The 26671-nt window shown below is 42.8% G+C and overlaps 1 protein-coding gene across 11 annotated transcripts in view; it reads left to right on the top strand.

Annotated features, from left to right (window-relative positions):
- nrxn3b (neurexin 3b) overlaps nucleotides 1–26671 on the top strand; it is a 318108-nt gene that overhangs the window by 239185 nt on the left and 52252 nt on the right. The gene's annotated exons all lie outside the window — the stretch shown is intronic.

The following is a 26671-nucleotide window of genomic DNA, read 5'->3' as shown; positions in this document are numbered from 1 at the left end:
GGAGAACCATAGGAAACTGCGATTTGGAATTCTCAGCCAGTCGACTGTGCACCCGTGCAGCATCTTAATACTTTCACATCGCGACCTTGCATTTGGCTCGTTTACATAAGCATTACGCATTTACATAATTATCAACAGCAGCTTGATGAATGCAGTGTGGAATCACTGCAGCGAATGCATGTAGAGGTAGTGTGGTCGGGAAAAGGGACGAGTAGCTGGTGACGCAAAAAAAATACAAATAAATTAAGAAAGAAAAAAAAAAGATGCGATGATGAGGAGGAGCTACAGTTGCTAAAGCAGATTGAAAGTCTTTTTCTTCTTAAAGAGCTCCCCTCATCTCCTGAGTGCTGGCCATGTGGTGCAGAGAAGCAGCCATCTGCTCTGGAAAGATGAGGGCCAACAACGAGCAGTTTGGAGCTGCCTTTACAGTATAGAGAGATAGGAGTGTGTGCACGTGTGTGTGTTTCCTTGTGCGCACAGGTGAGAGAGGAAGTGGAGTGGCACAGGCAGAGGGAAAATAAAGACGTAGAGTGGGTTGCGAGGGTGATGTGGGACATGCCTCCCTGCGTGGTTCTAACTGATTGGGTAATTGCAGGAAACTCTAAAGGAAGGAAAAGGGATGCATTTTTAATTCTGCTTTTTAGATATGGCGGCACAGCTAGCCAAGCAGGGTATCTCGCATAATTTGGCTGCGAGTCATTGGGCGATGAATGTCTTCGTTCCTCCAGTCTAACGCGCTAATGAATTTATTAATAGAAAGAAAAGCAACTGGAGACTTCACCAGTTCATTCAGAGAGGCAGCGTGTTCTGAACACAGTGTCGGTTCTAGCTGCTCGCGTGGGCAACACTGCAAATATTTCAGATGATTTATTGACAGCCAAGGGTGTACAAACAAAGTGGGTTTTGTTTAGTATTAAAAATGATTGTTGCCTTAAACTATAGAATAGTTGGCAAAAAAAATGCTCCATTACTGAGCAGAAAGCCGATGAACAAAGCGAGGCTTTTTGTTCGGCTGTGAGCTCGGTAATCGGCGTTGTCAGGAATAATCCTCTGCATGATCTCACCTCTAACGACTGCTGTTGTTACAGGGAAGCATAGATTATCATTGGCCTCACACTTTGAACTCCTCGTATGTGCAGTTGTGGGAGTATCAGAGACCCTCCTGTCTCAGGGAGTTGTGTACGTGTAGTAGAAATGCGTAGAAATTGAGATTTGTTATTAAATAATATTTCCTAATGACATCTATAACATCTTTGCTGTTAGTGTTTTTCATTTCGCAGTAACTCTGGAGGAAAAGGTTACGGGCTTTTTGCCTGTCGATTCTGGATTTATGTAGCTTCATCTTTACGGTTTATTAGACCGCTTCCTCAAAGGAGCGCGCTCTCTTGTCAGACTTTAACGTCTTTTCGATGACAGGATGTGGTCAACAAAAAGTAAAATAGCTTTTGTAGTTTTCTACTCCAGTTTTCTAACTGTGCAAAAGTCTTGAGCCACATATTTTCATCCATGGAAATGCAGAATACAAGGCGAAGGACGGAAGTCAGTATTTGGTATGCCCAACTTTATTCTTTAGCACAGCTGGAACTCTCTCATGCAGCTTTCTTGTCTTTTCTTTAAGTAGAACTCAGGATTAGTTCTCCAGGCTTCTTGAAGGACATTCAAAGCTGTTCTATTCTATGATCCCGCACTGCTTCACTAATGTTGAGGCCAATCGATGACTGATGGCGTTCCACACTGATGGTTTTTTATTGAAGCCGTCGCCAATCAGATGGTTTCCTACGGAGCCCCGCAGGGGACATGGGAAAAAAAAAATTAAGACGGACTTTTGCGAGATCTCGCAAAAGTTTTAGCCGCATTCTTCGAAGCCGACCGGGAGGTCGAGGCACGATGTGCCGGGAGAGCGGTGTTCCTCCCGGCTGTAGTAGGTCTCGACCTCCCGTTAGCTTCGAGATGGCGGGTGTCAGATCTCCGAAAACGTCGGAACACTTTTGCAAATATGTGATGTCTTGTAAACCGAGCAGGTATCAACTACAACTACATTCACGCCTCAAAATATCTTAAAAGTGTATTTTGTGACCGAGAAAGAGTAATATTACAACTAAGTAGCTGCCGCCATTGTTGGAATTCAACTTTTGCGAGATCTCGCAAAAGTCCGTCCTTATTTTCTCCCATGTCCCCTGCGGGGCTCCGTACTTTCCAGGTGGCATGATGGAGTGAACTCTGATGATACTGTTTTTCTGTGGACCCGCGCTATTGTATCTCCCTCCTGACCTCCTCCAGACATACTGATGATGATTTAAACCACAAATTTAGATTCATCATTAAATAAGACCAGTTACTGCTGATTTTGAGTCCAGCTTCTCAGTTTCCACCATTCCACTGACACCGTTTCCGATGAGCAGATGGATCAACTGAAGGACTGGAGGCATCTCTCAGGTCCTTCATCTCTCTTAAGAACATGACTTTCAGATACTGAAAGCAGCAGATGCAGTTTTTTCAGCCGTGCTACGTCTTCCTTTGTCCTCTATTTGCCCATTTTCCTCATTTTTAAGGACAAACTGCACACCATGCTGAGATGTGAGCTTTTAGCTAATACCTCTTTGGGAATGACGTTGTTGCTGCAAATTCCAATTTTATCTTTAGGAATTTTGGTAGATTCAGCTGCAGAAATGGGAAAGAATGACCCGTTTTTATGACTGACTAATATTAAAGTCCCTAAAAATACAGTTTCACACTGGTTCTTTATTAAGTTATCTGTTATGTGACACAACACTGGTTCATCCCTCGAGTTCGGTGTGTTTTTATGCTTGAATAATTTGTAGGTCAGTGTTAAAGGGCTCAATAATCAAGACTGCAACTTAACTATCGCTCAAGACCTTCAAAATTACAAGTAAGTCTGACTCAGACTTGGAAGCAAAATCTAAAGAAAACAGGGGTGGCTCAGGACTTTTACAGTTTACTGTAAGTGAAGGATCATAAACAGCGTGAGTGTTTCTCTGACCTTGATTTTAACGCATGTGTCTTCTGCTTTCAGCGTAGATAAAACAGCACACATTGCATTTTCTCTGCAGAGCCCAGAGCACTGAGACAAAACAGGCATCTTGAGGTGAGACCTAATCACAGACTCCCTCCTTAGTCTTCCTCTCCCTTCTTGCTTTCTTCATTATCTCCTTTCCGTGATTAGCTTACGGCTTGTTTGGCAATCATGAATTAAAATACTGATTGTAGTGTTTACATTTTAACCGCTAAGAACAACTGCGTGCTTGCTTTGAAATGCGAGGAGCAATTTGGCATAATTTTGGGCGGTGAGTGCGACATTTTACAATCGCCGGTAGCTCATTTAGGAGTTCGTCTGACGCGAATACAAAGAGTAAAACAGACGAGAATCCTTGTCAGCTTCATGTTGATAAGATAAAAACTGTCGTATCATCCTGTTTGAATCGCAGATGACTTTTAGGTGCAAGACAAGTCAAATCTGGCTTGTGGTAAGACTGCAGTGAGGTAGTAGTAACACACGTATGTGGGTACACGAGGTGCACATTAAAGTCGCACGCGAGCAGAAGAACTTTCAGCCGTGGGCCAGATATATGATGGTTGTGTCACACAGTTTCTCTCTAGAGACTGTTTGACTGCAGCTGAAGATTACCCACGATGTAACACACACACAGGCTCAGCATCAGAGTGAAATGCTTCAGAATCTCACCCGCACTGCATTTCTTTATGCCGAAAATCATCATTACAACAGCAGCTGCCACAGACAGACAATTAATGGCACAAAGTTAAAGAAGCTGCCTAATAGACGTTGACAAAACCTGTTTCTTTCTCTTTACAGCGATGACTCGGCAGGTGGTAACTGTTGTTAAAGGCTGGAATTTCAAAACTGTCAAAATATTGTCTGGATGTTAAAGGAAAAACATCCCAGTCTGCTGCTTTGAAGATGCAGTCTCACATCGTCTGTTTTAATCATTAGTGACTGCAAAAAATAAGACTGACGTTATTAATTCAGCCGCTAGTAATTTACATACGCATCATGTTCTTCAAAGTGGTATTCTGCTGTGTAAGAAGTTAAAGGGGACCTATTATGCTTATTTCCACTCGCATGTTTTTCATTCTTGAACTGCACAAGAGCTCACAGCTCTTATATGATGGAGCCTCTCAGTTCATCCACTGTCGTTGCTTCCTCAGCCTGTGGGCCACCTTTTCTCTGATTGGCTCTCCTCAGTAGACAGAAGGTCTGACCACATTAGGGCCGTCACCTCTCACTGACATCATACACAGACAGGAGTACAAACACCTGTCTGAAACAAGGTGTTTAGAGCAGTCTGAAGCTTCTGGCTCGCAGGAATTACTGGCACAGCCGCTGACCTCATTATTTGAAAACCAGAGAGAAGTCCAGGTCTGCGTTCTGATTACACGACACAACAAACACACTGTGCTCAGGCACCACAGGCATTCTTTGTTTTCTCTCCGACATTGTTCAAATACTACGGCGCGAGTGAGCCGAAGCCTGGTTAATCACGACTCGGCCGAGCCCGGATAAACTCGCTTGGGTGGAGATGCTGTAGGTGACAAGTTGGAGTTGTGCGAAGCTGAAATTGAAAACGATCCATCAGGCTTCATGTCTGGCAGCTCCTTTGGTTTCTAATCAGGGGAGGAAAGGTACAGTAAGGCACCTGACGAGATAAATGCAAATATATGTTCAATGCAAAATCATTACGGTGCAAAATCCAATTACAAGTTCAGACATTTAAGTATTGACTGATCTCAGAGGCTTCTGTTCGAACCATAAAATTAGTCTTAGTAATGCTGACATTATTATTTGTTTGCTTTCTCAAACTTTGAGCTTGACAATTTTTTGTGATAACAGTGACGGGCTCCATAAAATGCCTCAAACACATAGACGTATGCTCCAGATGCATACCAGATGTCACCAAGCACATGCAAAACACCTATATCCCGCCACCATCCATCATCCTCACTCCCTCAGAAAGATTCACCAACCAGCCAGCCTCGTCTCATCTAATGAAGAAATGGCACATGGAATTCCATTACCCACTTGAGTTTTCCCCTCATGCTAATTCACTGGGAGAAAAGGTGCGACTGCTGGATAATTGAAAACCCCAGTGCAGGCACTCAGTCACAAGATGCCGACCGGGATGAGTGGCAATGGATGGTAAATGCACCAGAGCAGTGTGTGCTTTTGCAATATACACGTGCATGTGCAAATACATGCACATTTATTGATTTCATGCAGGAGAACAGTCCATTCAGTTTTACACACTTTGCACATCCATCAGGTTTGTGTTTCTGTGTCTAACAGTGTCTCGTTGCCTCCTTCCGTCTCCTTGTGACAGAGCTAACGTAAGATGTTGGATGTGTACCTGTGTGCATCAGCGCGTATAGGGCCAGCAATGTATCGCTTCTATCAAGTTACTCTTGGCCCGGCAAGGAAAGATAGATATTATCTTGGTTACGGTTCACGGCCTCTGATAACATTACAGCTTCTTATTTTACTTTGTATTCCACCATTTGATTCCCTCCACGGAAATAAAGAACAGAGAAAATATACCTCGCAGCTGTTTTCACATCTATTTGCTTGGAGTACACGCAGTCAGCATTATGGTAACCTTGTTGGTAAATAAGTATTTTTATGAGGCTGAACAGCAGAGTCATTTTTATCTCCACTGCGTTATTGTTATTCATATTTTCCAGGAGATGCAGCACATTGTTTTAGCTCGTGGCTGCTGCCTAAACGCACAGCAAAAACATTATTACGAGAATATTACTGACTTTCACTTGTATCCTATGAAGTCAACATATGACACCAGATTATTAACATTACTTGGGTGAATATTTTGGGTGCTCACACCTGAAGATAGCTTGCATGCTTGCTAGCAGATAGCGTTTGGACAAACTGTTGTGTATATATACAAAAAGAAGTTGGATTTTGAAGGAAATGAGGTATTTTGACACGATTATTTAAAATACAGGACTAGTGGGAGGCTTCTTTTGTGAACTAGTAGCAGAATTGTATGGATGGTGCTGAGGCAACGCTGGTGAAGCGCACAAAACAGAAGCTAGCTTTGTGTGGTTGATTTAACTTGTTAGGAGGCCAAATAGATTAGATGAATTACCTGAGCACTGTAGGCTTTATATGCACTTTATTTGCCATTATGTAGAGAGCACTAGCAGCTTCTTTTATACACTCACAGTCGGCTTTTGTTACCTCTGCTTTGGCCGTTTTCTAACGCCAACACCAGTCTGAATTTCCTTCAGCTGTTAGTCTCTTCCACGTCTTACCAGAACACTCGAATAGAGCGAGGTCATCATTAATCATTTTTGCAGCACCCGTTCTTTTATCACACTGCGCTGTATACTGTAGTGACTTGAGATGTGCTATAATATCCCATTTAAGTAATGTAGTCAGTCTTTTACTGAGCTGGATGCACAAAAATGTTAACATCAAAATATACTATAAAATTGACGAGTCTTAGCTTATTTAAATAAATTGAAATATTGATGCAATGTTACTAGCACATTCAGTGTGGACACATTATGCACACCTAAAGGAGCTTCTCTGCCATAGTAACGCATGTCATGAAGCTGCTGGTGCTCAGTTTTTGTGCTGATGTTAAAGCTACTTAATTGTTATTGAATAAATGTAGGTGAAACAAATGTATCCTGGAGCTTTAGCAGACTAGAAGATTATAAAATGTACGTAAGGTAAAAAAAAAATAAAAATAAAAATCCCCCAAATCGTCCCTAAACTGACTGGCTTGGATCAATCTAGTGCTCAGTAATACGAAGGTAACATGGGACCAGGTCAAGGCTGCAGGTTTTCAGCATGACATCAGCTTTTTGTGATTAGATTAAATGCAGTTTCATTAAGTACAATGCACAGAATAAACTAAAGTCTTAAAGGTCATACAATTACACTTTGACTCTGTGTCCCTCAGTGAGACAGACAATAATACAGAGCCATTTAATTAATTACTACCAACTGACAGCAGTGAACTCGGGGCACCGAGGGCTCCCGGGAGTCTGGGCCTCGAGGCTGCTTCACCTGCTTGCTAATCCAACCTCGTGTGCTGCGCTTACTAATGAAAAAAAACACATACGTAAGATTTTGTTGTGCGTTAAGAGAAGCGGAAAGCTGCCTACAGTGCTGCAGTGTGAATATGAATGGGCTGAAGTCACGCACGATTGCATATATTGCAAAGTACCAGGAAGTGGTTTTTTTTACATGGTTTTCTGTATATTTATCGAGGGACTAACCCTGAAAACCCAATATTGTGCTGGCAGAAAATTACCAGGACTTTGATTTACTCTTGAGAGCTCTTTGCATTCGAGCTACAAGGTATCAAGTCGTACGTTAAAGTACTTTTTTGTGTCCTGATTTACAGTTGTTCGCTCCGCCAGAAAAATATTTTCCCTGACATTCGTGAATTGACACAGAATAATCAAGGAACGAGGGTGGGAATGTGGTGCTTGCGGGTATTAATAATTAACAACATCAGCAGGCACCTTCACTGTGACTGAAAACACAGGAGCAAAGGATGCTCTGACACACTTAAATGCACATTACAAGGAAAGCCTTTTTGTGTCTTGCATTTTTTTTCCAAACAACACATGCATGGATACACCCAAACATATGTAACACGGGTGCTTGTACTCCTCCTTTCTCTCTTTCTGGCTCAGCACCCACATATTCACCTCGCGTTCCGCTTTGGCCACGTACATGCAGAAACACGCACACGTTTCCACGGGCTCCTTCAACAAATTTTCACACCACGGCACACTGACACTCCAAACATGATACGAAGGCTCTTCAGAGACATCTGCCTGTCACTCATCCATGTCATCCAAAGGCACTTTTGGGAGAGCAGTTTATGTAGCAGACCTTCTGGTACACACACACAGACACACACCACATTTGGGAGAGCTACAGCAAGTAATAACTGCTGGGGTTAGACAAACAGGGCACAGCATTATTACAATGTACCCATGTGGTCTGTGGCCTTAGCCCTGGCCTCAGCGATGTATATTTCATGGATTAAGATGAAAAATTCAATGAGCTACAACAAACTAGTGTGCCTGCCTCGGTCTTCTTTGCTCTGTGACAGCCAAAGCCCTGGGGTATGCTTGTATTTTCACAGCTTCATGGTAGGACATGAATTCCATTCGCACTGTGATGAAGAGACAGAAGAAGAAGGAGATGAAAGCGAGGTGGAGCCGAGTGTCGCGCGCATTCGAAAATGTAAAAAGCTGATACAGGAATTTGAATGGAAATAATAAAAACTAAAGAAACAGAAAAAGTGGGAGTAAAGAGGGAGAGTTTGGGAGAGAGCGATGTTGGGTATTTTAGAATTCAGAGCAGGATCAGAGACAAAGTTGGCTCAGATAGGTCTCGGCACACGAGCACATTGGCTGTGAATTCAGAATTATGTGTTGCCTTTCTCTCTCGCTCTGACGCCGCCGCACCACCACCACCACCCGTTTTCTCCCTCTTATCTCCCACTCCTCCTTATCTCTCTCGCCCTCCCTCTCTCTTTTTCTGCACTATTGTTTTCACACTGAAGGCTAGATGGAGTGCTGGTCATTCAGCTGGCTTCAATCCGACTGCAGTGTGAATAACAGCGTTCCTAAAGCTCCCGGTACAGGTTATACTGACTGAGGAGGTGGACAAAATCCTTTCAGTGGCAGCCATTTCCATTTCAAAACCCTGTCCTCCTCACTAAACAACAATTTGTTATAGCAACAATATTTGAGTGTTCGTCCTGACACATTTTTGGGAAGATACCTTTGGTTTCTCACTCCTTCACTAAGCACTCGGTGTTAGATCTATCACAGGGCGCCTGTGGCTCAGGAGGCAAAATGGATCGTGCACCAATCCGGCGGTCGGTTGTTCGATCTCTGCCTCCTCAGGTCCACATCCTTGGGCGGGATACTCAACCCCTCACAAAGCGATGCATCAATCACAGTGTTAATGCATATTTGTGTATATATGTGCTTAAGCCATAGAACAAAGTGCTGTACGAATGTGTCTGAATGGCTGAAGCATCTTCTTTATGTTGTTCCACTCAGCGGTGTCAAAGGTATCTTCCTACAGCTTCATCTGTATAACACTTATAAAAATAGCCCGTTTAGAGACGTTTGTGGGCTATAAATAATTAGCATAGCCACTGTGAGTGTGCATGGTAGCAGTGCAAATCCTTCACATTCATTACATTAGCCAGTTCTTAGAAAGGCTGTTATTAAACATCGGTAAGCAAGAAGCAGGACGTGTGAAAAAGTGATTGATGAGCTGATAACAAAAATTTAGAAAAAAAAAACGACGCATATTTCCCTCAGATCAGCTGCTTGATGTGTAAAAAGGGCGACGGTCTGCTAACTGTATGTAAAAGATGGTCATAGCCACCATGTTGTCACCCTGTAATAGCGCTGTGCTTTCCCTATTATGGGAACAACATGTTTGCTTGTTTTGTTGTGTTGTGTGTCTGTATGTAGATGGTTACAGTGTAGGATCTTCATAAACTGAAGTAAAACTAGTGTTTGTTTCATCTTGGTGTTTTTAAACCGGACGTGAGGAGGGAGGTCTGAACCTGACCGAGACACTGAGGGATTGTAGCCCAGAGTCTAACCTGGTTTGTTGTCTGTTGACTCCATCATTTGGACTATATTTTACACATTGAACATCAGATTGTATTTAATTAGACTTGAAGCATAAGAATATGAGTAAAAATGTTTATTGTGGTCACAAATCCAGTGAGAAATATGAGAAGTGTCCTATTAGGCCTCTAAACTTTTTGTATCCCACCTCTGGATGTTAGTGAGAATGCTTCCTAACTGCAGCTTCACTTCTCAGTTCTGGCTCTATCTACCTTTTATACGCAGTCTACTAAGTCACAACATTTCTCCTAAAAACAAATGAATTTAATTAGCTTCACTTTCTTATATGACACAGATGCTACAGTATCTGAGATCAGAGCGCGTCACTTCAGTCGGCAGCATCCTAATTTCTTCTGTTTATCCAGCTGCAGATGCAACGCGTACTTGAACGCTGAGCGGGGATATCTTCTGACGAACACCTAATGAAAGATCAGAGGGATTTGGAGTCGACCGGGGTGTCTCTCACGCACAAGGCTAGGAGCCGTGTCAGCTCCAAAGACACTCCTAAATCCTCCCGCGAGGCTCGGCATTACCCCGTTACAGCCACTTTCTGCTCCCCCGCCGTCTCTCACCTGAGCCGTCACAGGACAAAGAGTCAGACAGAGAGTCAGAGATGGAGGGAGAAGGAGCGAGTAAAACGAAATAAAAGAAAGGGATTCACATTTAGGCAAATTGACTCTTTCGGATTATTGACGAGCAGGAGGGATGATGAATTGCAGGCCAGCTCAAGTGATAAACGTCAACATTAGAAAATAAATCTAGCGGAAAGAAGGCGAGAAGAAAAAAAAGTCTTCTGCCTTCCGTATCAGCAGCAGCGTGGCAGATTGGCTGCCTCGCAAACACGCGCACGCTCACGTGCATCCACGTACGTGCACGCTGCAAATGTATTCATTGAGGATTAAGGACCTGCTGGTATCAAGAAAAAGCTGCATGAAGTTGTTTTTTTCTCACTGATAAAAAATAGAGGGATCAAATTTGAGTGTGAAACTCACAGATGGAGTGAGAGTGAGTACCTGTGCATTTTAGAGCGTGCCAGTTTCTATTTATTTAATCCTGCCGTTATTGACTGTCACCATGACAAAGCCCTATTGACAAGGTGACAAAAAAAGACTATCACTTTTTTTAAGAAGGAAGGATCATCACTATACCAATCTATATGGATAAAAGATATTTCCTACTGGATGGCTCGTATACAGGATTATTATAAGCACTGAATCACTGAAGGTTATAGAGTTTATGCCAGAGTCATATTGATCCTCAGATGTTCTGGGTAGGCAGCGAGGCACATGGCCAAGGACATGACAGGCAAGTCTTCCATCCTCACATCTCTTGTTCTGCTCTTGCATTGCCCTCAGCCATTTTCTCTGTCTCTTCATTGTGGTGAGAAAAAAAAGAATATTTTCTATTTTTAGCCTCAGCTCCACTTCTGCAAAGCCCTCTGTCTACGTCCCAGCACACACACACACACCGACAAAGAACATTTCCTGTCAGGTCAAAGTTTTCTTTGCGGAGGCCGTGGCCCCCAATTGAGTCCAGTCTGATTGGGTGTCCATTTCTGGTGATGACCTTTTTATCCTGATGCCTGGGGACTGTGGGATGTGCATGCGTGTCGACTGGTTTGGAGATTTTCTGGCTGGTTTGAAGTTTCTCACGAAGTTTTTTTAAGGTTAGGGATCAGGGGTTAAATCAAAGAAAAACGAGAGGCAAAAAAATGCGCTGCAAAACGTTGAACTCGTTTTTAATCAATACGTGATCCTCATTGCATTCTGGTAGTTATTTTCTGGTAGAGTGCTCGAGTTTAATTTTCTGCTCTTTAAATCCAATATAAGCAACACACACACATGTGGTGGAAATATCGCAAAGTAATGTCTTGTTGTCTGAATTTGGTTAATCTTCTGGGGAATACAGATACTTTATTTTACATGGTTTTCTAATAATTAAAAAAACATGTATTGCTGTTTGTGATGTTTATCTTCAGGGTTCTTGGGAATATCTTTGCTCGTTATTATGCATTTTCAAATGAATGAGTTTTATCAATATCCAGGAAAAGCTCAGTTGGATGCCAAAGCTGTTAGTCTGTAGCTCTGCAGGTCGACTTTATGACTACAAAAGTCTAGAAAGTGTTTTAAATGAATAGTTTAATTTAAACTGATCCTTTTTTGTGCCATTTTCATGATTCTTCCAACTGAATTACAGTCATGTGAAAAAGAAGTATTTACAGTACACTGTGTGCTCCTGTGTGCACCCAGTTATCCACTAACTTGCAGACCCACATTTAGCAGCAGTAACTTGATGTCCTTGTTTTCTGCATGACTGTATCAGCCTCACACATGGTTAGGGATGGGTATCGAAACCCGGTTCTTGTTGAGAACCGGTTCCCACTGTTTCAATCCCTTGGAACTGTTTGCCATTTTTGCAAACGATTCCCTTATCGATTCCAGTCGCCCCGAATGACGTCACCACGTTGCGGAGCGTCATTTACCTGGCAGGAAACACGACGCGTAAGCGGCTCAAACGCTCAAAAGTTTGGTTACACTTTACGAGAACGGATGACAACAGGGCAACGTGCAATACTTGCAAAGTAGAGATTTCATTTAAGGGAGGAAACACTACGAATATGCAAAAGCATTTGCTCACAAACACACGATGACCTTAAATGAATGTCGTGTTTTTAATTCCGCTCCGGACTCGTGACTGTCAGCCCAGCAGCAGCGGTAACGTTTGCACGTCCTCTCCCGTTAATGCAGCAGGTAAATAATCAGCTAACAGTGCATATTATGTTAGCGCGATCTGCCTTATTACAAACCTGCCATTACTGTGCATTTAGTGACCGTGATGAGACAGAGTCTGGCTCAGATGCTGGCAGTTCTCCCTGCAGTCTGCCGGCAGCGTCTCCTTTCAGGCAGGATAGACGAACGTCACCGAGTAGAGACTCAGTTTGTGGTCAAAGGCTTGCACCCGTTTGCCACAGCAGATGATTTTCAGTAAGTGAATGTGTTTAATTGTAGGCAGGGACATTACTGGATATTCTTCTGTAATTGATACAGAATAGTTTGTTATGCTTTGTTATTGCTGCAGAAGAATATTTATTTTATTATTTTACATTTACAATGTTTTCCCGGAGACCCTGTGACACCCCATTGAAGAGCCGTAGGCTGGATCTCTTAAGATCTCACTGTTGGGTTTGTAAGGCCATGTTACTCCTAAATTTCTATCTTGTTCAAAGAGAAGATATAAAACAAAGTTCTAAGCTAATCGACCTTAGTGTTCTCCTTTTTAAAAAGAATCGATAAAGAATCGAATCGTTAAACAGAATCGAAAATGGAATCGGAATCGTGAAAATCTTATCGATACCCATCCCTACACATCATTGTGGAGGAATTTTAGGCCACTGCTCTTTACAACATTGCATCAGTTTGTCGAGTTTTCCAGGCATTCGTTGATGCACAGCTTTGACCAGCACGGCTGAGGTCTGGACTTTGACTGGGCCGGTGCATCACCTCGATTCTTTTCTTTTTCAGCCATTCTGTTGTAAATTGGGATCATCGTCCTTCTGCATGACCCAGTTTCAGACAAACTTTAGCTGATTGACGGATGTCTTCATATTTGATTCATGGTAGACTTGATGACTGCAAAGTGTGCAGATCCTGTTGCTGCAAAATAAGCCCAACTCATTATCCCTCCACCACCATGCTTGATGAGAACACTGGTCCAAAAGGTTTGCGGCTTGTTCAGATGTAGCTTTACGAACCTAAGCTGTGTTGTCATGTTGGCTTTAGAAAGAAGAGGATTTCTACTGTAATGAACTGTAACACTAACATGCTGAGGTCTATCTGAAATGTAGGTCTTTGGTTTTCTGCAGTTTCTGGTATCAGACAAACTCAGAAAAGCAGAGAAAAAAGTTACTTTTTCTTCACTTATGTGCTGTTATGTCGCAGATGTATTGTTTAATTAAAACTGCCAACTGTTCATGAGCATCATATCAAGATATTATCTGTTATAAATTTGCAAATGTTCCATATTTATCAGGAATGCATTAACTGAAATTTTTTAAACAGGTGTTTGCACTGATGAAACAAAAGAACAGTAAGTCCTCCAGCTCTTTATCTGTGAACGCACATTCAATTATTCAAAGCCGATTCAAAACTGATGGGACACAATAGATAAACATGACCCACCGGCATGTCATTGGCCTTATTTACTGACAAATAACACAAAAAGTATATTTTGGCCATCACGATGCTTGGCAGATAAACTAGTCTTTATGAAAACAAATGAATCAGGTGGTTATCGCTTTGAGCTGTTTGCACACAGCCAGACAAGTTTTCTCCATTTATTTATTTCATTTCATTAAAAACAAAAAAGGACTGAGTGCACTTGTGTGTGGCGTGCGCAGTATCAGAACACCCTCTCATATTACCAAAGTTTCTTCTCTAGAAACATCCTTGGAGATCTTTTTAAGAGGAACTGAAAGTACAACTGGATATTTTGTGAGTGCATTTAATGAGAGCGTGATTCATCCTGAGGGGCTGTTGCAGTGAAGTGGCCATTTGCAAAGCAGCAGCGCACAATGAAAAGATGCTATTAGTTACATCAGGATTCACTGTTTTTTGTGCTTCACCTGCATCTACGGTGGCTTAAAAGTCAAGATGTCTCAGCCTGTGCTGCGTTTGACTGGTTTATGGAAGTCGAACGCTAACCATGCGCACTAGAAATACATAAAGAAGATTTTAAAGTTAGATTGCGGTGATCGCATGTAAAGTAAAAAATATGCACAAAGCTCACCAAGCAGGATTTAAAAAAACAAAATTGTGAAATTAGTGTCCGCGCACCCTGCAGTCATGCCCGGTGCGAGATCTAAGGCTGTGGTCGTGACAGTATGAGTCAGCACAAAGATGGCCGACGTGAAGCGCAGCTTTCTTGACCCCCTCTGCTCCTCCTGCTCTGAGTTTCACAAGATCCCTTTGATTGAGTTGGTTTGAAGGCTGAAGAGCACATGCTTAATTCATTCTTCCCACATTATCTTTAATTCATTCACATCTTGTGAGAACATGGCAGGCAGGCCAAAGAAGAGAAAGGGAAGACATGCTTGCCCCGACTTTGATGGTTTAACCAGCTCATTCGCTTCACACAGAACTGCTTTATTCATCATATTCTCCTCTCCCCGTGATAAGACACATTGTCTTTGATAAAGGGATGTGCTTGTCACACACGTGATGTAATTGCACACAATTTAGGACCAAAAAAAATCCGTATGTGGCTGTTGTTGAGTTGTCCTAACCTGCACGTGTGTTGGCTGTTTCCCAGCAGGCTTCTGCCTGGACGGCAATTAATGTCATTTGGACTGAAGAGGGACCTCGTGACTCATTACATATGCCTTATGCTCAGAAAAGCCTCCGAGGGGCTTCTCCTCTTGTGTAGCAATGCTGCCACTTGGGGGATGGCACAAGTTGGATAACACTCTAATTATAAAATTCACTATGAAAAATGTCTTGTGCAGTGCTGGCAGGGAGGAGATTAAACCCTGTTTTGGCTTCAGTTTACTTTAACTTCTAGTGCCTACAGACTGCTTAGCTGCTCGCGTGGATTCTGTTGGGTTTTGCCATTTGTGCCAATATTGTCTCGACGCCTGCAGTGCAAGTTTTTGAAGTTTTATTTCCTGAACGGCTGCATGTTAGCCACGTTATTGTGGTGGACTACAATAGGCCTAAGTTAAAAACAACTTGCCTTGCATTTCATTGTCAGCTGCAGGAGGAAAAACAAAGGGTTTTAACAGTGACTGGTGCATTTTTATTTTTGGCATTGCAGCGAGCATTATCGGACATTATTTAGCTGTCAGGAAAAGCTCGAAGGAAGGCGTGAAACACATCATGTGCATTTTTATGCTATAACCTGTGTCAACAGTCTCACCGAACGGACAGGAAGGCCCATCTGTGCCTCGCATGGCTGATTCTGGTGGGCCTCCCCTCTTGACTACTGTAACCTGTTCACAGTCCTGGCTCAGTGGAGCGCGCACTGACAAATAGCAGGAGGGAAAGGTTGGCAGAATGAGATAGAGGACAGAGACGGTGAAGGAGAGGAAATGTTGACGGGGAGAGAGAGGAAGAGGGAAGGGCTGGAGATATGGACAGAGAGAGAAAGAGAGGGAACACACGCGTAGATAGAGGAAGAGCGAGTCGGTGCAGTGTGTCTAATCTCCCTCCAGGAGCGACAGTACAAGGACACCTATGACAGATAAACTTACCCGACAGCGAGCCCAAAATGACAGACACCCACTGGGACAGTCTAGGCTCCAGAATCTTCACGGCATCTAACAGAGGGAAGGAGGCAGCACCTGGTTTTCATTCAGCACTGGTGGGAGAGGCAGAAGAAGGTGGAGGCTGGCTGGTTTTGTTAGTAGGGCGATGTAGCAGGGAGGTAAAAGGGAAAGAGTGAGTAGAGCCGTTTTTGCTCTGGTGTGCTGAACACAAATGGGGAAGGGAGTAGCAGCAGGTAGTTTTGTTTTCTTTGCTCAGTCTCCTCCTTTCACTCCGCTGCAGAGATGTTAAAGTAAAAGCTCGACTAGACACGTGAACTATTTGTCATCAGTTCTTTTTGGATTTGGACTGAAATTGCACTAATCCGATTCAGATTTTGTTGGCTTGCTGTCTCTGCAGTTGTACAAAATGTACCACACATCTCATTATTTGGAGCTTTCAAAGAACACGGACGTTTGAAGATAAATTACACCATAAGAAAAAGTTTCTGACCTTGCGTTTCCACATATGAATTTGGGGCCAGAATAAACCAGAGTAGTGTTCAAGTTGCGGTGGGTCTACTTTATCACCTAGTGCTCGCACGCTTGTTAGACCTGCTGGTGATCATCTACTGTAATACCTTCTTGCTGTTGCTTTGGTTACTAGCTTTTCACAGTGACCTATAGTTTGTGTAAAAGCTGATAGTAAATGGTAAAACTCAACTTGCCAAGTTGTAGTCAAAGTGTAAAAGTGACACAAACCAAAGATGAAGAACATTCACAGTCAAAGTTGATGCTTTTGAAATCCCTGCTTGCAGCTACAGTAAGAGATGGTTTTTACTTTAACCTCCTAGGACAGGGGTGTCGAACTCCAGGCCTCGAGGGCCGGTGTCCTGCAGGTTTTAGATATCACCCTGGGTCAACACACCTGAACACATCTAAAACCTGCAGGACACCGGCCCTCGAGGCCTGGAGTTCGACACCCCTGTCTTAGGACCTCACGTCCACATATGTGGACATCACATTTTAGGTTGCCAAGACCAAAATACTAAAGTTTACTCTACACGGGCCTGATATCCACTTACGAGGACGTTATGCTGCCACTGTTCTGTCGAATGCCCTTGTAGAGTAAAATCAAGTAAAAAGATAATTCTTTGTTTCTACATTGATCAGGTCCCGATCAGCCCAGATATCAAAGAGAAATTGAAAATGCCACGAAAGAGTTCAGGTCTTAGGAGGTTAAACGTGAACATTCTCTGCTTCTGGTCCACAAGGTTCACTAAGGCTCAACACAATTTGTACAATTAACCAAAGGACACCTGGTTATTTGTCACTTTATCATAACTGCCTCAGAAATCACCAACACTATAAACATAGTGAAAAGGTCCAATCCCATGATTTGAATTATGAGAGGTAATGGCCGCATGCCTCGAGGACTAAAAGACTTTAAGTTTTCTTCCCTGTTAACATTCGAGTCGATGCAAAATTAGAGTCGCTCCGTTTTGAAGTCAGCTTCAAGTGGCCGTTTGCAGAAGTGTTTGCAGAACTGTAGTTTTTGCCACCTCAGCAGTTGCTTTCCGCTCAGGACATCTTCAGTATTAAGTCAGTGTTCCTGGAAACTTCTGAACAGTCACGCTGGCAGATGCTCGAGGGTTTAGTGAGCGCGTGTGCGACTTTTTCTTTTTTTGTTCGCGTGACCGGGTGATGATTCTCCTGCAGTCGTCTTTGAGAGCACCAGCACAGGCCGACCTGGGACAGACCCTGAGAGCCGCTGTGACATTTGAAAACGACCTCCCGCTGTCTTGCAAGATAGACAATATATTTGTCACTTTTCCCCGGCTCACTATTTTCTGCCCTCTGTGCAAACCTGTATGTAGTTATCTCCAAACAGAAAAAGACAAAGATGTATATGTGTGCCAACATCTCTAGCTCTAAGTGTTTGTCTCTCTCTGACCTTTTCATGTTGCTACAATGTGGATAAAGCATTTAGCCTCACATCATTTACGTTTGTTGGAATGCCCTCTACGGATACAGTCTTCCAATCTCCTAAAATAAGAATCCCAGAAAAAGGATAAAGAACAGCTTCTGTGGTTGTGCACTTTGACGTTCTTACAGCATGCGTGCAAGGCTCCCAACATGGAAGAAGTCACCTGCATAATCAATCATTTGGATCCCCTGATTACCTCTAATGGTGTTTCTCTGAATTATATTGGCATCTCCTCGTATTCCAATCACCTAGATTTCATGGCTGCTCTCTGCAGGCAGCCCTGTTAATTGTGAGAGAGGAGAGCCGCAATAAACGCTATCTGCTGAGCCTTTGATATGCACTTATCTTTTAGCAGTTTCATATTATGGGAAAGAAAATTGCCTTTAAAAAATGATTGGTGCTTTATTGCTTTTGGGCCAATTAATTTCATGAAAAATAATGCCTTTTTGAAATAGTGAGGGAAAAAATAATTATGGAGAATAATTGACAAGGAAGGACAAATACAGAGGGAGGATGTAAGCAGACGTGAATGCAAATGTAGCATTATTTTGCAGTTAATAAGTCATACTTGGTGATCTTTCTCAGAACGGGGGAGAGGGCTTTGACGACAGCTTGGCCTGAAAGTGTCCAAAGCATTCAAGAAGTAGGGCACTTGCCTCAACGTTCCTTGAAGTGGGAGAGACAGACCGACCTAGATTTCTTCCTGTTTATTCAGCCATTTTAGGTGCTGGCTATTCACGTCTCCATTTCAGCGCTCCCTCTTCTCTAGCGCCACGTCCCGTGCTCCTCAACGCGACCGCTTATCTTTTCTTGATTGGTCACTTTTATGTCTTACCTGCCCTCTTTGCCCTCTGTTTATATCGCCTCACAGTCTCAAAAGTAACTCTAAATGCCACCGGCACGTTTCGACAGCTGCTGAGATACCGCATGCTGTTTTCCAGCAGGGGGTCTCATTGTTTGACTCATCTCTCCAAAGCTGTGGTGTGACCCAGCCCTAAATTTCACAGAAAACAATCCAATTTTTCCAATCTTGCATTCATCCGCAGCTGATAAGTTAAATGCAAGTCCTCCCCATAACGCAGAAAAAAAAGTCGAACAATTGGTGAGACAATTGCTTCAGAAAGCACATCTTTAATCAATCATCAGTGCTCATCATCTCTTTATGCAGTCTAGGAAGTTTGGTGCAGTTCTGCTTGATTTAACACAGCTCTAATGCACCGGATGTGGTCATGAATTAGAGATGAATAAATGCTAAGTGAAATTTGGACTGTAGACCAATATCAAGCTGATATGACAGCCATGCACACAGAGATGGCATATGTTGCCCAGTGTGGCTTCTGAACCATCACCACAGGAGAGTTTAGACTCTGCTGCTGCGTGCCCGTTCAACTATACAGCCATACATTAGATTAGATCTGTCAGAGGCTGCTGTGTGGAGTGTACAGCAAGAGGCCTTTGACTGGTTGTCATCAGCGCTTTAGCAGAACCACCTTTGAGTTCGGACTATCTGCAACAACCCGTACCCCTCTGTTTACCCATATTTTATGTCTGCAGTGAGCTCGGTGCAGGTTTCATTTCCTAGTTTATAAATTTGTTTGATAACTCGTTCATGCATCGCTGCTTTGGTGCTTCGCTTGAAAAACATCACATCCTATTAATCTCTTAATTTATATATGCTGCACAGTGTATACCTACCAAGAGCCAGGTTCATGCAAGACTTAGAGGAGAGGTCATATCATTAAGTGCACTTTTGATGCCAAGTAAAAAGATAGAAATACTGCATGCTATCATGCGTCACTGTAAACTTCTTCACGTATTAATTCTCAGTGAATGTGATCTTGGAACTGCCTTAGAGGCATTCGTGAAGACATAATAACATGCAGGGCTCAAAAACACGCGAAACCACAGACTGTATGTAAAAGATGGTTTGAAGTTGCGTGAACCTGCATTCTTTACAGTCACCAGCAGGGGGCTCCAGACTCATAACAAACCAGAAGTTTGTGAGAAAATGACACCGCTTTTCACTCGATTTATGACTTTATACATGATTCCTGACGAGTTTATGATCTCAGTCTTCAAACAACATCATGTTCATTTTTTGCAATTGTGGTCACATGAGAGAAAAGAAGGCACTAAAGCAAAGTATTTGTTTTCTTTGTTTTTCATGATGTTGTATTTATTCAACAACAAACTTTTCCAGCTTATATTGACGTTTATTGCTCAAGAGTTGTCCACCACACTGAACATGATACAACCACTGGTAGCTAGGGGAAAATGTGTATTGTCTGAGCGGTTAGCAGTGATTTTGCTGGCTGTTGCTGGTAAATGCAGTTGCAAAGAAGACGCTACACCAAAACCTCCTAGTGATGGCTTTGGTTGCTAGCAGATTGTCAATCCAACCTCTATTTTTTTCACGTTTCTCTGCAAATAGTAGATAGCTACTAGCCGAGTGGTAGTAAAAAGGAAAGTTACAGTTCACCTTCAAAGTAGCCAACAAGTTCAAAGAGGTGCAGCTTTTACTTTGAAGGTGAACCGTCTGGTTTGTGTCTCACTTCTCATAGTTTTACTACAGCTCTGAGAGTCGTTGGACAGTGTTTATAGAGTCTATCACTTCTATTCAAACTATGACTGCAACATTAAATCCAATAACCTAAACAATCACAAGGCTTCCAGTTGGGAAATGCACGTTTTTCCCTAGCGACAGGTGGTTTCCAAGTGGGTCAGTGTCTATAGGCCTATACACCTGGGGCTTTTTCAAAGGAGTTGCCATAAACCACCAGCAACAACACCCAACCAATCAAGAAATACTCAATTTTCCCTCATGACCAGTGGTTGCTAGTCTCTAGGCCTGTGTGCCTGGGGTTGTAATCACTTCATCCTACGTAGTCACCATAATTAGCACATGTCCAAAATGGCACAAAATTAACATGATCTAGTTAGTGGTTACTTATCTTAAAAACTACATATACAGACTGTGGCACATCCTGTCATCAAGATAAAACAATAAAGTTGCCTCAGCAACACATTTGAAATCACAATCCTTTTTAGATTAGATCAAAGGGCTGTAGGATGAGGTGCCCTACAATAGCAGACCATAAAATGCTGTACAAATTACACACCGATTGACTCTCTGTGAAAAGCACCCTGACTCTGACCTTAACCTAAATCCTAACCCTTTGACTTTAAGGCTTGGGATGGCGTGCAAAATAAATAATAAATAATAAGCTGCACCTTATTTATACGCAATCCAGCAACATCCAATCAGCCAAAGAGTAACACTGTTAGATGGCAAACAGCAGCTATTGCAGAAGCATTGTTTTTGCACAGATTTCACAAGCTCCGCTAATTTATCTCCATTATAACAGTGTTTATACCAACTGGAGATATACTTTATCTTCGTACTAAATCATAATCTCTCCAAGTTGAAGCAATTACGCTGCAAATGGTGTGAATTTAAACAGCAGCAATCGGTGTCTTATGCGCTTAGTGGGAGGGAGCGACCCACGAATTGATATTATCACAGAGAGACTTGGTGGATTTGAAGCTAAATGAATCTCAAATCAAAACCAAATGAGTCTCCTCTTCAGCAGACTCTCAAAAACAGAGAAATTGAAAGAAGAAAAAAATGAGTGTGGTTGGACCGGGATGCCTAATGCGCTCTATTCTCAGTTAATCATTTTTCTCCACCTCACCTCATAGCCTCTCTTCTTGTGTGCTTTTCTTTTTCTAGACATTCACTTTCATGCTGCGCGTCTTTTCTCCCCTCTTTCTGTTTTTTCGTTCCCCCCTCTGCCTTCATCCCTGACACCTCAGCAGGCGAGGTGGAAGATAGAGTCTTGATCCCAGGCAGGTTACCCTTGGCAACAGACCACCCACCCCTCTGGTAGTCGCACGTTCAGGGCAACCCAGCTAGCGCCAGTGTTGGTATCTGTCCCCCCCTCCCTGCCCACCAACCCAACCTGCAGAGATCAGAGGAGGCAATTTCTTATTTTTTTCTGTGTCATCATCTCCTGTAATTTAGGAACAAACACCCCTCCTTTGTTTTCCTTCACTTCAGCCTTCACAATCTAGCCCAGACGCCGCCAGCGAGGGATCAGAACACCGTCTACTGTAGATGCCAGCCATTAGCATTAGCATTTTTAACACCTGTTCCAGCGCACGGGGGCGTTAGCACTTCTAATTTTAATGCATCTCGCAAAGACAACATTGGGCAAACAAGGGCTGTGACAAAATTTTAAAAAACAACCATCTGTGTGTGTGTGTGTGTGTGTGTGTGTGTGTGTGTGTGTGTGTGTGTGTGTGTGCAGGCATACAAGAGCGTGTGAGTTCACGTGCACACTCTTGTGTTTACATTCATCAGTCTGTCTGTTTGTGCCTGGAAGTGCGTGCCCAGAATAGTATGTTTGTATAAACAGATGGATGAGAAGCTGTGCCTCTCTCTATCCCCGTCTCTTTGTCGTCCCCCAACACACACTCACACACACACTCTCACACACTCACACACACTCAATGAACTGCAGTCCAGGCTTTGCTCAGCAGTCAGAGACATGCTACCACAACATGGGACAGAGAGCAAGCGTCTCCGTCCTGTTATATACGATATATGAGCGTCTGTGTAATAATAAGCCTCCCCCTCAGTCTCGCATTTGTCTGTCTTGCTCCAATAATCAGCGTCCTTTTTGTTAATTGGGACTGCAGCTATCTAAAATAGCTTCTGCCCCCCCCAAAACACACACACACACTTTTTCTTTGTCACAGTTGTGGTTTTGTTTTTGCATATTACCCGAGACATGGGAAGGAGAGCGTGCAAAATACGGAGAGCAGCTCTTCAAACAAGCTAAAATCTTTTGTGTGTCTATTCAAATAATTTCAGCCCGTGACTCTTTACCAAGCAGCTGCAGCGATGCATGCGATTGTGACTCAAGGTATTCTCTGTGGGGAAAACACAAAGGTCAAAGATAAAGTTTGCCTGTGATTTTTTTTTCCCCCCGTTTTAGTCTGGTATGTCTTTTATCTCGTTTCGTTTTTGTTTCGACTTAAACGCTCAGCCTGTTTCTGTCTGAGAAAATGGAGCGGGTAGGCATTTTGTGAATACATTAGAAAGTCGTTCATTTTGGAAAAATGAGGGGAGGAAAGAATGTAGGGTAAATTGTGTGACCGCTTGATTTATTGTATGCTACTTTCACTCTGGGGCTACCAAATTGAAAGTGCTCAAATTCAGCAGCACATTAAATTAAATATCTGCCGAACAGATTCTAATTTGATCACCAAGCTGTTTCAATTTCATTAGCCTAGTCCCTAATGGACTTTCACAGCATATTATTCCATCTAGCACAAATCCCATTCATTGACTTTTTTCTCCTTCTTTTAAATAAGCCCGTGGTGTACAGGGACCACGTGGCCCCACATGTGCAGTGTGAGGTCATATGAAACCTGCTTTTTCTGTTACGGACACTTGATCAGGTAACTTTGAACCCAAACTGAGTAAATCCGCAAGTAAGCTCCCGATTTATGTCCGGCGACTTCCTAACAGCTGCTGTAAAGCAGTCCAGGAAGTATATGAACACAACCGTGGTAGTGTTGAGACTCTGTGTTTGTGTGTGTTTGTGTAGGGCACCAAGGCCCATTGCTTTTGCTTACAGCCTGATTACATGTTGTTGAAGTCCAGCACACGCTGCATCGTAATGGTCCGAATGAAGTAGTGCAGCAGCAGGTCAGGCAGATGAAAATTAATGGCAGAAGTTTTACTGTGTTTCTGTGGTTTAGCACGCTTTTAATTATGCAGTCTGCATTATAATAACGTGTGTGTGTGTGTGTGTGTGTTACTCTGACTATAAACAGAACAACACTCTTTCTCAGCTTTGCTCTCCATAGATGTAGTGTAGTACAGTACTGTGCAAAAGTCTTGAAACACCTCTCGTTTCTACATATTTAGGTCTTTCGGCTACTTTTACATACAACCTCGTACCAGCACAATTTCAGAGGTTTGTTTGTATGTTTGGCACTTAACGCTGACCTAACGTTAAAAAAGAAGCCTAACCTAAGTGATGAACCACAGTTGTGTCTACATATAATAGACAACTTGGCAAGGAATCGATTTTCAATTTCCAACCTTTTCTTTATAAATCTATGATAAATGCCAAAAGATAAAACAGGCAAATTTGACAGACATGAAATGATTTTTTTTTTTTTACCAATGAGGTGATTCCCCAAAAGATATTAGCTGAAAATGTGGCATATCTCAGCATGATGTGCAGTGTGTCCTTGAATATTTAGAGGAAACAAGTGGAGGACAAAATAAAAAGCGTTAGGCCTAAAAAGTATGTGAAGCAGATAAAAAGCATCCGAAAGTCATTTCCTTAAGAAATAAAATCCAGCAAAGACCTGATGCAGGAGCTGAGAGATGCACCTGACTCTTTAGTTTCTACTGTCTGCAGAACCATCATCAGAAATGGTCTCAGTGGGAGGATGACTGTGGAAAAGAGGAGAAAATGTTGAGGTGTGCCAAATTAGACAAGAACTGAAAATCAGTGGCTTCTTATTGTTGTGATGAATCCAAGTCGACATTTTTAGCTCATGTCTGACTGGGAGAAACTTCATTTTTTAGCATGACAATGATCCCAAACACACTGCCAGTGTAGTAAAAGCATGGAGAGTCATGGATTGGCCTCCCCAGAACCCGGAGTGCAGCATTATTGAAGCAGCGCGGCATCATGTTAACAGAGAAAGCAACAAAAGGCAGCCAAGACTGAAAGAAGAGCTTTGAATGTCCTTCAAGGAGCCTGGAGAACTTTTCCTAAAGACTAATTAAGGAAATGACATGAAAGCTTGACTAAGAGAGTTCAGGTTGTATTGAAGAATAAAGGCGGCCATACCAAACACCGATTATTCGTAGCAAAATATAAAGAAATGAGGGCTGCTCGAGGCTTTTCCTCTGATATGCATGATTTAATCCTTTTAGGGTAAAAACCACAAGAAAAAAAAGTTTATTCTGGAGGAACCACAAGGTCCAGGACAAAGGTCAAAGAGCAGAACCGATCAGCCTGATTGGAGTTGCTAAATGTAAAAAAAGACCTGAAACGATATTAAACAGAAGCGTTTTATGCAGATAACGAGCAACATATTCACTGGTAGCGCAAAGATGCAGAAGCCAAAGGTTCTTTGAGGTGCAGCCACTTTACTGAGACAATGCAGCACTGTCGCAGGCAGCAGAGCACGCCGGTGACGATTAGGATCAGTGCACCGTCAGTACTCTAAGTTCCAAAAGGCTGAAAGTGATAGTATAGAACTCGAGAGGACTCTGCGGTAACATTGATAAATGTTTTCACCAGGCCGTCCGCCATTAGTGTCAAGGCAAGTTACAGCCACAAGAGCGGACAAACAGGAAATAGAGAAAGAGTGGGTGTAAATAATTGATAAGTCTGACCCTGCGCGATTCATATTCTGCAGCAGAGGATCAAAGAGCGCGGAAGAGAGTTTGACATTGAGCCTGAGCGCTGAAGTCAAAGCCATTACCTTCCACAGTAACGCTGCTGCTTGTGTTTATATTAAAAATGCAATGTCTCTTCCTCCTCAGTCTGGGCTAACACTAGCTGGCACTCCTGGGCATTAACCAGCTGGCTAATGGACGCTATGGTATAATCCCGGCAATTACAGTAGCTCTAAGTAGCGCAAGGTGGAAGCCATTTTGTTCCTGTCCATCCGATGAAGCAGTTTCTGGCTCTCTCAGGTGTGAGATACAGCCTGTGTTAGACCTCAGGGTTCTTTTAGGCCTGATCAATATTTCAGAGGCACCCAGGCCTCTGCACGTGGTATCCTCCCCCACGGCCTCGCACAACAGCTCTGCAGCCAATTATGAACATCTGAATGAACATTTGAGCCAATTAATCATTTATGAAATTTCACAGTTTTCAGAGGAATGTTTATTTGAATAGTGCATTAAGATTGTCACTGTACAAAGCTAGGAAGCCCGGACGCTGCAGCTTTTAATATGAGAAAGTAAAACCGTGTCTGCGGTGTTTTATTCGGCTCCACGGTAGAATAGATCTATCCCAAATTAGATCCTATTTGTGGCGCTCGTCTGTCTGCGGCGCTGCGTACGCGGCGCTGCCACGAGGAGCCGCATGTCCTGTGTAAAAACAGAGCTTTCTTTCTTATTCAAAGCTCTGTGCCCCTTACAGAGAATCAGGCAAAACAAATAGCTGCCCAGTACTTACATCTGTTTAAGTAAATCCTTTAAAAGTTAACATTTTGGTCAAATTGTGACCAGACAGGGCAAAATGTTTCGGTTTGTTTGCCCAGTTGTCTGATGGGTCTTTTAACCATCGGACTTGTTCGTCTGTGTAATTCACACAAGCTTTACTCTTGTATGATAATTCTGCATTATTAAGCAATAAGAACAAGCAGTCTGATGTCCTGTAATCATTATGAAGCAATAATATAAAAAGTTTTTGTACAAAGTATCGGTATCGGATCAGTATCGTCGATACCACCCTGAATTTTACTTGGTATCGGATCAGAAAGGAAATCTGTGGTATCACTACCAGGTACCACAGCACACCTTCAGGTGGAGACCATGCCTCAATGGGTCAGGGCTGCTTTGTAAGCAAAAGAGGAACCAACTCAACCAACATTAGGCAGGTGGTTCTGATGTTCTGCCTGATCAGTGTATGAGAGCATGTGCTTTTCAGTGCATTTATTGTTCTGATGTTGATGCCAACAGTAAGCTGAGTGTGTTATTGAATTTGGAACAGTGAAGCTCAGTGAAGCTCTCTGGCACA

The sequence above is a fragment of the Pundamilia nyererei genome, unplaced genomic scaffold (assembly GCF_000239375.1).
Source record: "Pundamilia nyererei isolate P.nyererei 1_Seehausen unplaced genomic scaffold, PunNye1.0 scaffold00013, whole genome shotgun sequence".
NCBI lineage: Eukaryota > Metazoa > Chordata > Actinopteri > Cichliformes > Cichlidae > Pundamilia > Pundamilia nyererei.
The sequence above is the reverse complement of the archived record's forward strand: the minus strand, read 5'-3'. Positions and strand labels throughout refer to the sequence as shown.